Source organism: Apium graveolens, chromosome 3, assembly GCF_009905375.1.
Source record: "Apium graveolens cultivar Ventura chromosome 3, ASM990537v1, whole genome shotgun sequence".
Classification (NCBI taxonomy): domain Eukaryota; kingdom Viridiplantae; phylum Streptophyta; class Magnoliopsida; order Apiales; family Apiaceae; genus Apium; species Apium graveolens.
Genome location: NC_133649.1, coordinates 207,070,106 through 207,081,327, shown reverse-complemented (window position 1 = coordinate 207,081,327; position 11,222 = coordinate 207,070,106). Strand labels below are relative to the sequence as shown.

The 11,222-nt window shown below is 35.8% G+C and overlaps 1 long non-coding RNA gene across 3 annotated transcripts; it reads right to left on the bottom strand.

The window, feature by feature from the left end:
- Positions 1 to 896: 896 nt before the first annotated feature.
- Positions 897 to 3,644, bottom strand: LOC141713051 (uncharacterized). 3 transcript variants are annotated; one of them, XR_012571802.1, is made up of 6 exons: positions 3,347 to 3,644; positions 3,154 to 3,220; positions 2,960 to 3,001; positions 1,597 to 1,858; positions 1,296 to 1,504; positions 897 to 1,215 (listed from the first exon to the last, which is right to left on the bottom strand). It is a non-coding gene; the product is annotated as an uncharacterized LOC141713051 (long non-coding RNA). The 3 variants fall into 3 exon arrangements; XR_012571800.1 differs by having other exon boundaries at positions 3,154 to 3,643; XR_012571801.1 differs by having other exon boundaries at positions 1,343 to 1,504; positions 3,154 to 3,643.
- Between the last annotated feature and the right edge of the window lie 7,578 nt (positions 3,645 to 11,222).

The following is an 11,222-nucleotide window of genomic DNA, read 5'->3' as shown; positions in this document are numbered from 1 at the left end:
TACAGCCACCTGACATTTCTACATTCATCATCCAAAAAGCGAGTTCTTACTCTCACACTGGAGGCGTCGCGAGGCTTAAACCCCCCCCCCCCCCGGTATTGTTTTGCAGATACCCAACTGCAGCTATACCGAAAGAATGGCTATTCGCAGCGTCGAAAAGACCAGGCTGTGGATCGGAGTCATCACAAAGCAGTGCTTGCTATTTAGCAATGAATATCTTCAATCATTGAATTAATGGAAGGATTAGAAGTGTATACGGATACCTCTAGCAGGCTCACTAGTCTATTCCCCAACTAATACCCTACCATTTATGTTCATTGAAGAGTCTTTATACTGAAGTGTTTTCCTTCATACTAGCATATTATTGTCGTACATTTGACAGGATATAGCCCAGAGCAATTTTTCAGCTCTTTGATCTTGAAGTGGCACTGAGTCATGTAGTAGCAGACGAGTAACTGGGAGGTATATTAGCAGATGGATGTTCACTACGCCATAGATTGCTTTAAGCAACCCTCAAACTGTGTTTCTATAGAACCAAAAAAATGTTGCTAAAGGCCCAAAAAGGGCTAAGGAAACATCAAAACTATGTTGACTCGTAGCTAGTTAGTATAGATATCTATAGCAACATAACACCTACTCTATTACAACATACCATTCTTTGTTACTATAGATCTCAATAGCAACATCTTTTGGACTCTATATTAACATACTTATTGTGTTGCAAAAGATCTTAGAATTTCTTCCATAATGGTGGGCCTCACAGGTGGGCCCCACATGTGGGACCCATATAAATATTTAAAAAAATATATTCAATATAGTTAGTTTTCCCTTTAGTTTTCACAAATTTAGTAATAGATAAAATTTAGTAATAGATAGACAAAGATTTAAGTCCAAAATATAAATGAAAATATTCTAAAAATAATTATAATAACACTCAGTTTACATTAATAAATATGAACTTTTGAAGTAGTACAAAAACTGAATCAAACTCTATAAAAACTACATTATAATATCAACAAGTTTTCCGTAAAAGTACAAAATCAAGTATTGTCGGTATGCACTACAATCAATATGTGTGTTGTGTATTTAAACGCTATTCTCATCCTCTGAAGTTTCAATTTCAATTGTGATCTCCATCTCTTACTTTAATAGTGAACATGTCCCTTGAACCTCTCTAAGAAATTGAGCATGTAGGACCAAATCACAGCACCAAACCTAAAGTATAAAAGGCAAAGAAATTAGTGTTAAATCCAAATAAAACAAAGGAAAATTAACTCTTGAATATACAACTTTACCAAAATAAAATTAACTAAAAAGTCAGGATATCGCATCTTGGTCCTGCCATAATCCTTCCCCTTCAGAGCCGGCACTTTTATATTATTATTGAGGCGTACCCATGGTTAAAGAGGTCATGGCAGCAAGGAAACCAAGCAAGGAAACCAAGTATACAAGAAAATGGAATAGATAGAGCTACTGAACCCATTTTCATGTCAGTGGTTTCTATCTGTAAATACAAAAATGACATATTAGTAGAATAGCTTTGACATCATCCGACTTAGTTAATCTAGGAAAAAATATAAATTTATAACCATTTACCTGAATCCATTAACTTCCATATAGAGGGTTCTAATTGCTGGGGTAATTCGATTTTGGATACTTTGAACCTATAAGAGCTTGACAAGTAGATGTTTAACTTCATGTTTGCATACTTCACAGGTTTTGCAACCTTTTATGCTAAACCACTTTATAGCGCATTCCTGGTGAGCCAAAGCAATTTCACCTTTGCAATTGCATTACAATTTGAGGGTCTCTCCACCTTCACATACTTCAACCAGGCAAATTCTGCAAATATCCTCTTCTTCCGGTATATATTCACCATCAGTCTTATAATTTTCTGAACAATAGCGTCATATAATACAATACAAACATGCAAACACAAACGATGACATGTATAGTCTATAGAGCTCAAGTAAGAGCAGTCCAGTAGTTTACACCTAGTTGCACTCTTTAGCTTCATTTCAAATGCAATCTAGATTTGTCTAAGAGTGACTATAGACTACATAGATGCATGTTTATATCATTTTTTCATGTACCAAGGAACAGACTCACTCTCTAACAGAATTAAAATACAGAAAAAATTATAATAGTCTAGAACATAAGAAGATCATGTTCCGGTTTCCGTCTCTCTATAAATTTTCATGTTTTACAACTGGACGAAGACATGCTTGATTCCTCATCCCTGCTTGTGCATTTGTTGGTTAATATTTCTTGAGATGACCTTATCAACGTCAATGCTTATAGAAAGAGTATACACCTCAAGCATTTTAGGTCTCTGTTTCAGTACTTTGATCACTCATCTTCGGCCTACTTTTAGCATCACTGACATGTTGCATGGTTCTTGTAAAGGGATAAGAATCTAAAATATCTTCAAATACTTTTTCTAAACTAGGTATTTCCTGCAGCTCAAAAATTGCTTACATAACTATAAGTCATAAAGACTACCACTGGGAAGGTCGGCAAATGAAGTTTTCTTCCTGACTCTCTAGTGTCTACCCCCATATAGTTACGAAATTGGGAGCTGCATTAATTCATTCTTCTATTCAGATTAACTACTATCTTCTCCTGTAAAGCATGCGACCGGAATTGATGACTTGACTTGGTGATGGAATAATTCAGTTTCTAATTTCTGAATATTAATTACATCCACTAAGAAACAGAGGATGCAATCAAAAGTTCAAACATACTCCCATGTTGGACGTAATGATGATTAGAGCCAGCTACAATATTCTTGGAAAATATATGAATTCAGATATGAGAACATCCTCTATAATATTGCATGATCAAGTGTAAATTATTTTCAGAAAACTTACATATACAATATAGTTGTAAAAACTTGGAATCAAAAATCATAAAATACAAACACGCAAACACAAATGATGGACAATTAAGGAGCACTTACATATAGTCGCTTTCCCTCTTTCGTGATACGACATTGTCGATCCTGCAAATTTGACAATATAATCAGATGAAATATACATACAAACATACATACAAGAGAAACAAAGACAGAAACACTAGCTACTCGAACACTTATTTTAGGGAACGAAGCGAAACGAAACAACATATACTTTAACTGAAGTTACAAAATATTACCATGAGCACTTCCATCAGCAAAAATAGTATAACAAGACCCTCCGTAAGAAGTGGTAAGAGAAATAACCTCATCATCACCAAGATTATTAGACAAAGTGAGTGAAACAGGGAGATAGAGTGAGAGCGAGGGGGTGAGATAAAGATAGGTGAGAGAGACACACACTTTAAATAGAAGACATAAGAGAGGCTATACCTCGAAATTGAACTCAAGCTTGAAATATGAAGAGAGTTTGAACCTTAATTGAACTGAAATTCTCTGCTCCAATTCTAATTGAACCCTAAATCGATAAATCCAACCAAATTCGTTGCTCGATTGTGTTGCTTGAAGGGTGTTCCAACCCTAATAGAGCTCGAATGTAATGTTTTGACAGGAAGAGAGAAAGAGATCAAAGAGAGGAAGAGATCGAGCTGGGGAGCTAGAGTGGATCAGAGAAGGAGACAAGTCGGTAAATGATTTCCCTGTTTCTCCTAGTCCCAAATTTTTTTTTCCCACTTGCCCCAAATTTTACAAAATATGTCAGTGCCGAACCCAAAATCAGGTGGAGGACAAATTTAGCCTATTTTTACACAAAATTGATAAAAATAACCAATTTCTGAAAAGTTGGTCAACCTTCTGGGAGGTCCGTTTGATATCCAAAAAGGTCAGTGGAGTATCCAATTTATACAAGATACCTACCCAACTGGCAGTGGAGTATCCCATATATGAAATACTCAACTACCAGTGGAGTATCTTATACAAATGGGGATACCCAACTGACAGTGGAGCCCCTTTTTTCGGAATGACTATTTTTGTTAAAATTTTTCAAAAATCGGCTATTTTTGTCATTTTTTCCCCAAAATCTAGCCGCCCCATCCCATTTTTCATTATTATTTTTTCCAAATATTTTAATCATTTTTAATTATGAACATTATAATTGTTACAATAATTGTAAATCTATAATTTGCAGAAAATATAAAGCTATTACATGTTTTAATTTACGGATTTAGACATTTTAATCAAAATTTATAAAATTAGTTGAGTTAATTATTAATTTTTTGAAACTTATATTTAAATAAACTATTTTAATGGTTATAAAATATAAAAAAATTAATTATTTGATATAATTTTACATTCTAAGGCAAATTATTGAATCATTTTATCTAAATTATATATTTTTCACCCAGTCCACCCCATTTAATTTGTCACTGTTTTCTTTTTTCTTTATTCAAATATTTTTAATCTTTTTACTTTTGTACATTATAATTATTACAATAAAACTACTAAATAGTTTGTAAAAATATAAAGTTATTAGAGGTTTTAATTAGTGGAGAATAAATAAATAAAGAAGTAATTATATAATCAAAATTATTTAAATTTATCAAAATAATTAATAAATAATTTTATATTTAAATAAACTATTTTACTTGTTATAAAATGTTCATAAGTCAATTATTTCATATAATATTACTTTCCAAGATGAAACCAAGAATTATTTATCCAAATCAAATATTTATAAAAATAAATTTTATTTTTGGTTTTAATTTAAATTTTCTTTTATTCTTAGTTTATAGCAACACATTATATCATGTTAACTCTACTTAACACCTATGTGGCCTATGGCACAGTCCTATAGTTTTAGTAACCCGCATAGTGTAGGTGTTGTGATAGGGTAAAAATTTCACATCTATAGTAACATAATCTAAGGTAACACCCCTACTCAAATGTTCAGTTAGGTCATCTATGACATAGTGGTTGTTGACTTCTTTTTACTAAAAAAATTTAGCATTATGACGTGATTACCACACTTTTGGTACTGTCAAGTGCCTTAATTTTCATGTCAATATATTTCTTCATATCTCATCATGTCACATGGCTGATATATTTCTCAAAATTATTTTGATCTCTCGGTGCTGTCATGCCATAAAATCATCGTGAGTATTTTATTGGATCTTGGAGGAAATGGGTCAGATCATTGTCAAGGATCTTGGAGGAAATGGGTCAGATCATTGTATGGGGGTATTATGCGACGACTATTAATGATAAGAAATTATAACAGCAATTGATGAATTTCTTTATGAAGGTGTATGAAGGTCATTACATCGGAAGCTTGCAACAATCATATTAAAGGAGGCGTGCAACGACCATTACGATGAGGATGTTATGACGGTCGATATAGTATAAGAAGACAATGAAGGACAAGTATTAGTGAAGGAGTCTGTGAAAGGTGTTTTAAAGCTAAGGGAGCAAGAATAAAGCTATCAAAAAGCAAGCAATAATCTGGGCTCCGAGGAAATATCCCTGGACAACTGAGGGCGCGCCCCATGCTATATGGCCGCACGAGGTGGCCACTCCGCAAGGCAAGATAAATAATTATATATATTAGTAAGGAGGTTTCTCCCACAACTAAAATGGGAAGTGAATGAAACATAAGAAGGATACAAGTGAAGATAGGAGCACCTGGAAAAGCTCTCACATGCCTAGGATACGCCTTAAGCATCGAGAGGAGCCTCTGGAGGACTCCAATCCTCTTAGGGTATGCCCTAAAAAGGAAAAAGGGCATCTGGGAGCCAGTCGTCCTAGAAAACATATTGAATATGGTGTTCTGTGGTCTATCGGGTGGTCCTCGTAGGGGAATGATCGTTAAATACTTAGTGTGTATTTTAGAAGCCCCATCTCTGCATTTGACGGGTTGTCCTCGTCGGAATCATTTGGGGTAATCTCGCACTTTACACTTATATGCTTGGGATCACATGTTATGTTATCTGGTGGGTTATCCTCATCAGGGGTAAAGATGCGCTTGAACATTTACGTTAAGTCATGGCTATATATGCGGTTACGATCGACGAAAATAACGGTAGCATATGGGATATCCACCGACCAGGGAGTTTCCTTATACGTGAATTTCTGAAGTTATAACCGAGCCTTGGACCTTTGTGAATAGGCGCCATCACTGGGCACTCCTAAAGAAAATCATGCTCGAGTTACAATAGGAAGTTGGTTCGAAAACTCCTATTGGGCCACGGAATGAGAAGCCAAGTCCGTCTAGGCTTCTTGTTCATCAAGAACTATATCCGGCTTGATCCTATATAAAAGAAGGTACGTAGGCGCACTATGAGGATACGTGTTTGAGAGCTCTGAGAAGGTAAAAATAAACTTTAATAATCTCAACCATTTTTAAGCACAAATCAATGCGTGCCTGTGATTTCTCCAATCACCGACCACCGTTGCATATCTTGATTTCGGTCGCGAATCTCAAATCTTTGTTAACCAAATTTCTCCGATAAAAAAAGTAGTCAAACTTTTACTATTTTCAGTCTTGTTTTTTCTTTTCTATCTTGCTATTTTGCAACCTCTGATTGTTAAGATACACACTTTGCTCACCTTTCTTCCCAACTTTAAGCCTATTAATATTGTTCAGTTTAACTGCTCCTAATTAGTGTGTTTACCCCAGTATTCCAGCTTTAGCCTTAGGAATAATCGTGGATATAGGCTATAACCTTCATTTTTTCAGATTATCATATTTGTTACCACAGTTTGTATTTCCGATAGAAGTAGACCTCATCAGTTAAACTCTAACTGGACTTTGGCTATGAGCTACTTGGTTGTCTCATTAATTTTTTTGACGTTGAGTCTCGCGTTTCTACCATTTCACCACCAAGGCATATTAGTATCCAAATCAACATCTAGTCCTACGGTTTTTTTATGAGAAATTTGATTTTGTTACAAGAGTTGGAAAACCTCGGGTTATATATTCATATTTCAGATTACACAGCGCGAAGGTTTGTAAGCACTCAAGGATGAAGTTGGTTTTGGCTTGGCGGAGACTGATCCCCAACGTCGCTAAGATCAGGCGCCAGGCGCTGAACTGGGCGACTATATAGAGCTTAATTGACACTTAGATAGTGGGTTGATTTATACTTGGTTGCTAGTGTTGGTTGACTTGACAATAATGAGATTCTGTTGGATTGAATATGTGGTTGGATGGGCAGCCAAGATGCATTATATTATTGGGCCCAAAGGCGGGGTTAATCATTGGGCTTATGTGGGGGAAATAAATTCTGGGCTACAAGTGGCATAGCTTGTTAAGAACCACGAATTTAGGGTGTTACTACGTTTTACGATAAAGATTACGAAAAGAGGATTACCTTGTTAATGGTTGATTCCACGCTCTTCTATTGTATTTCCAAATTCCCTTGAGCGAAGTGTGGCCTCCGTCTTCTCAAGTTATCCTCTCTTCTTGCTCCTTGGTGGCTACAATATGTTTTCACACAATTGCCAAGCAAGAAGAGAATAAGAATATATATAGGCTACAATAGGGACCATGGATAATTAGGTTGGGCCTTCTAATTACATCTTGAGCCTAACCCAATGTAATTAAATATTAATTCAATCCACTAAAGAATTAATATTTGCACTACCTTTCCTAATACCGTAATTTAATTAATTCGGTTCCAATATTATTTGCTTATTAAATTCCCCATGTTTAAAATATCATATGTCCATTAATTAAATAAATTACTGATAATTTATTTAATTAATATCTTTTATCCTTGATCATCCACTCAACCTTTATTTAATTATGCCAGAATAAATTCCACCTGCAGGGTTTCACATAATTAAATCTTTTTGAGCTTTCAAGGGGACATCATTAACCCGAATATTATCAAGACATGGGTTCATTCAATAAATAATATCCACCATGTATATAATTCCATCACCCAAAATATAATGATATAATTCAAAAGAATTATTTCATATATAAATCAAAGCATGTAAATAATATACACGTGTCAATTACTATTTCCGGATTAAGAACCTAAGCATTAATAATAACATATAATCTTAGTTCTCCTTTTTAATCAGTATTAAGGGAACAATTCTAAATTTGATCTTGTTCAATATACACAAAGTATACTAGTATTATTTATTAGTCAATATAAACTAATCTAAATAATACTACAGTCATACCAATGGATTGTCCAACACCACATGTGCTGTGAACCTTATTATATTATATAACCGTATTTAATAATCTAATATTCTGTATCCCATTTGATACTAGATTGTTCACAATATATAATATTAGACAACATGTAAACATTTAAATGATTCTCAAGTAAACTGGCCAGAAATAAATGTACATACTTCAAATAAATATTTTCAGTATACACTAACAATCTCCCACTTATACTCAAAATATTCTATGTGTACATCAGTGTTTATTTAATCCACTATTACATAAAAATCTTTGTGTCCATCCATCTGACTCCTATCGCTTCCACATGCTTGTCAAAAACCTTGGTTGGCAAGCACTTTGTGAAAGGATCTGCTCAGTTGTCTTCTGATGATATGTGAGCTACAACTATATCCCCTCGCTTTACGATTCCTCGTATGAGATGATACTTACGTTCAATATGTTTAACTTCTTTGTGGTCTCGCGGTTCCTTTGAATTTGCCACAGCACCAGTGTTATCACAATACACCGTCAAGCTCCTAGGCAAATTAGGTACCACATCTAAGTCCAAAAGGAAGTTCCTGAACCATACAGCCTCCTTGGCAGCCTCAGAGGCCGCCACGTACTCGGCCTCCATGGTGGAGTCTGCAATGCATTTCTGCTTTACACTCCTCCATATAACGGCTCCACCTCCCAAAGTAAAAACATATCCCGAGGTTGATTTCCTCTTATCCCTATCTGATTGGAAATCTGAATCAGTATATCCCAAAGGAAATAGATCTGAGGCCTTGTAAATTAACATATACTCCTTAGTCATTCTCAGGTACTTGAGTATAGTTTTTACTGCACTCCAATGTTCCTGACCTGGGTTCGACTGATATCTACTAACCATGCCTATAGCAAAGCAGATGTCAGGCCTCGTACATAACATAGCATACATTAAGCTTCCACATGCTGAAGCATAAGGAACTATTTTCATGCTCTCTATATCCTTAGGTGTCGAAGGACACTGCTTCTTAGATAGAGCAACTCCATGCTTAAAAGGTAAAAAACCTTTCTTGGAGTTCTGCATGTTAAAACGAGCTAATACTTCATCAATGTAGGGCTCTTGAGATAAAGCCAACATCCTTTTCTTGCGATCCCTTATAACTTTGATCCCAAGGATGTATGCCGCTTCACCTAAGTCCTTCATGTCAAATTGTTTGAACAACCATGCCTTTACTGATGACAACATCTCAACATTGTTTCCAATGAGTAAAATATCATCTACATATAGTACTAGAAAAACCACTGCATTACCTTCACTTCTCTTATACACGCACGATTCGCTTGGACTTTGATCAAATCCATATGACTGGACTGCCTGATCAAAACGAATATTCCAGTCTCTAGAAGCTTGTTTAAGTCCATAAATAGACCTCTTAAGCTTACATACCAGATGCTCTTGGCCTTCCTTAATGAATCCTTTTGGTTGCTGCATATAGATGGTTTCTTCAAGACTTCCATTAAGAAAAGCTGTCTTGACATCCATTTGCCAAATCTCATAATCGAGATGAGCTGCTATAGATAAAAGAATACGGATTGACTTAAGCATGACTACCGGTGAAAAGGTTTCCTCATAATCGATACCTTCTTTCTGAGTATACCCTTTCGCAACAAGTCTTGCTTTCCAGGCTTTCACCTTTTTATCTAATCCCCTCTTTTTCTTGTAGATCCACTTACATCCAATAGGTTTTATACCTTTGGGTGGTTCCACGAGCTCCCAGACCTGATTAGAATACATTGATTCTATCTCAGATTCCATCGCCTTTTGTCAAAGATCTGCATCTTTGTCTTGTACTGCCTCTTCATATGTACAGGGATCATCATCATGTTCACCAGGGACCAAGTCTGAAGACTCTCCCAAAAACATGAATCTATCAGGCTGTTGAACAACCCTCCCACTATGACGAGGCACTGGTGCGGTATTAGTGACAGGTTGTACATTATGTTGTGGTTGTTCTACTTGTACTACAGCTTCATGGGTATTATTTGTCCCTCCCACTGGTTCCTCTAAAATGACACTACTCATGGGTTTATGATTCATTATATAGTCCTCCTCCAAGAATCTTGCATTGGTGCTAACAATGACATCCCGATTCTTCGGACTATAAAATAAATATCCTTTCGTTCCCATGGGGTAGCCTACAAACAACCTTACTTCTGTACGAGATTCTAACTTAGTCGCGTTCTTGTTCAGCACATGTGCTGGACAACCCCATATTCGAATATGTCTTAGACTCGGTTTATCCCTGGTCCACAATTTGAAGGGGGTTTTAGGAACCGACTTAGAAGGTACTAAGTTCAGAAGATCAGCTGTTGTCTCTAAGGCATGTCCCCAAAACGACTTGGGTAAATCCGAATAACTCATCATCGATCTAACACTCTCTAAAAGAGTCCGGTTCCTTCTCTCTGCTACACCGTTCTGCTGGGGTGTGCCTGGTGCAGTTAACTGGGATTCTATCCCATTTTCTGATAAATATTCCCTAAATTCTCCAAGCAAGTATTCGCCACCACGATCTGATCGTAGTGACTTGATACTTTTATTAAGTCGCTTCTCCGTTTTAGCTTTGTACTCTTTAAACTTATCAAAGCACTCAGACTTACGGTGCAACAAATAAACGTACCCATATCTAGAATAATCATCAATGAAAGTGACGAAATATTCATAACCACCTCTTGCTTGGATATTCATGGGTCCACATAAATCAGAGTGAACCAATTCTAACAGTTGTTTGGCTCTATTCCCTTTTGCCTTGAAAGGCCTATTAGTCATTTTACCTTCCAAGCAGGATTCACAAACTGGAAATGGCTCCACTGCCAATGAGTTTAAAGGCCCGTCTACTACCAGTCTTTGAATCCTCCTCAAGTTAATATGACCTAATCTCAAGTGCCAAAGATATGTTTGGTTCAAACTAGAAGGTTCCTTTCTTTTAGTAGAGTTAGAAGATGTGTTGTTCAATTCCCTAAATTGCAGTTGCAGTGCAGGTTGACTAGGATTAATTATATACAAATTGTCTTGCAATGTACTAGAACATATAATTCATTTATTCATCATAATAGAAACATTACGATCCAAACAAACATTATAACCAT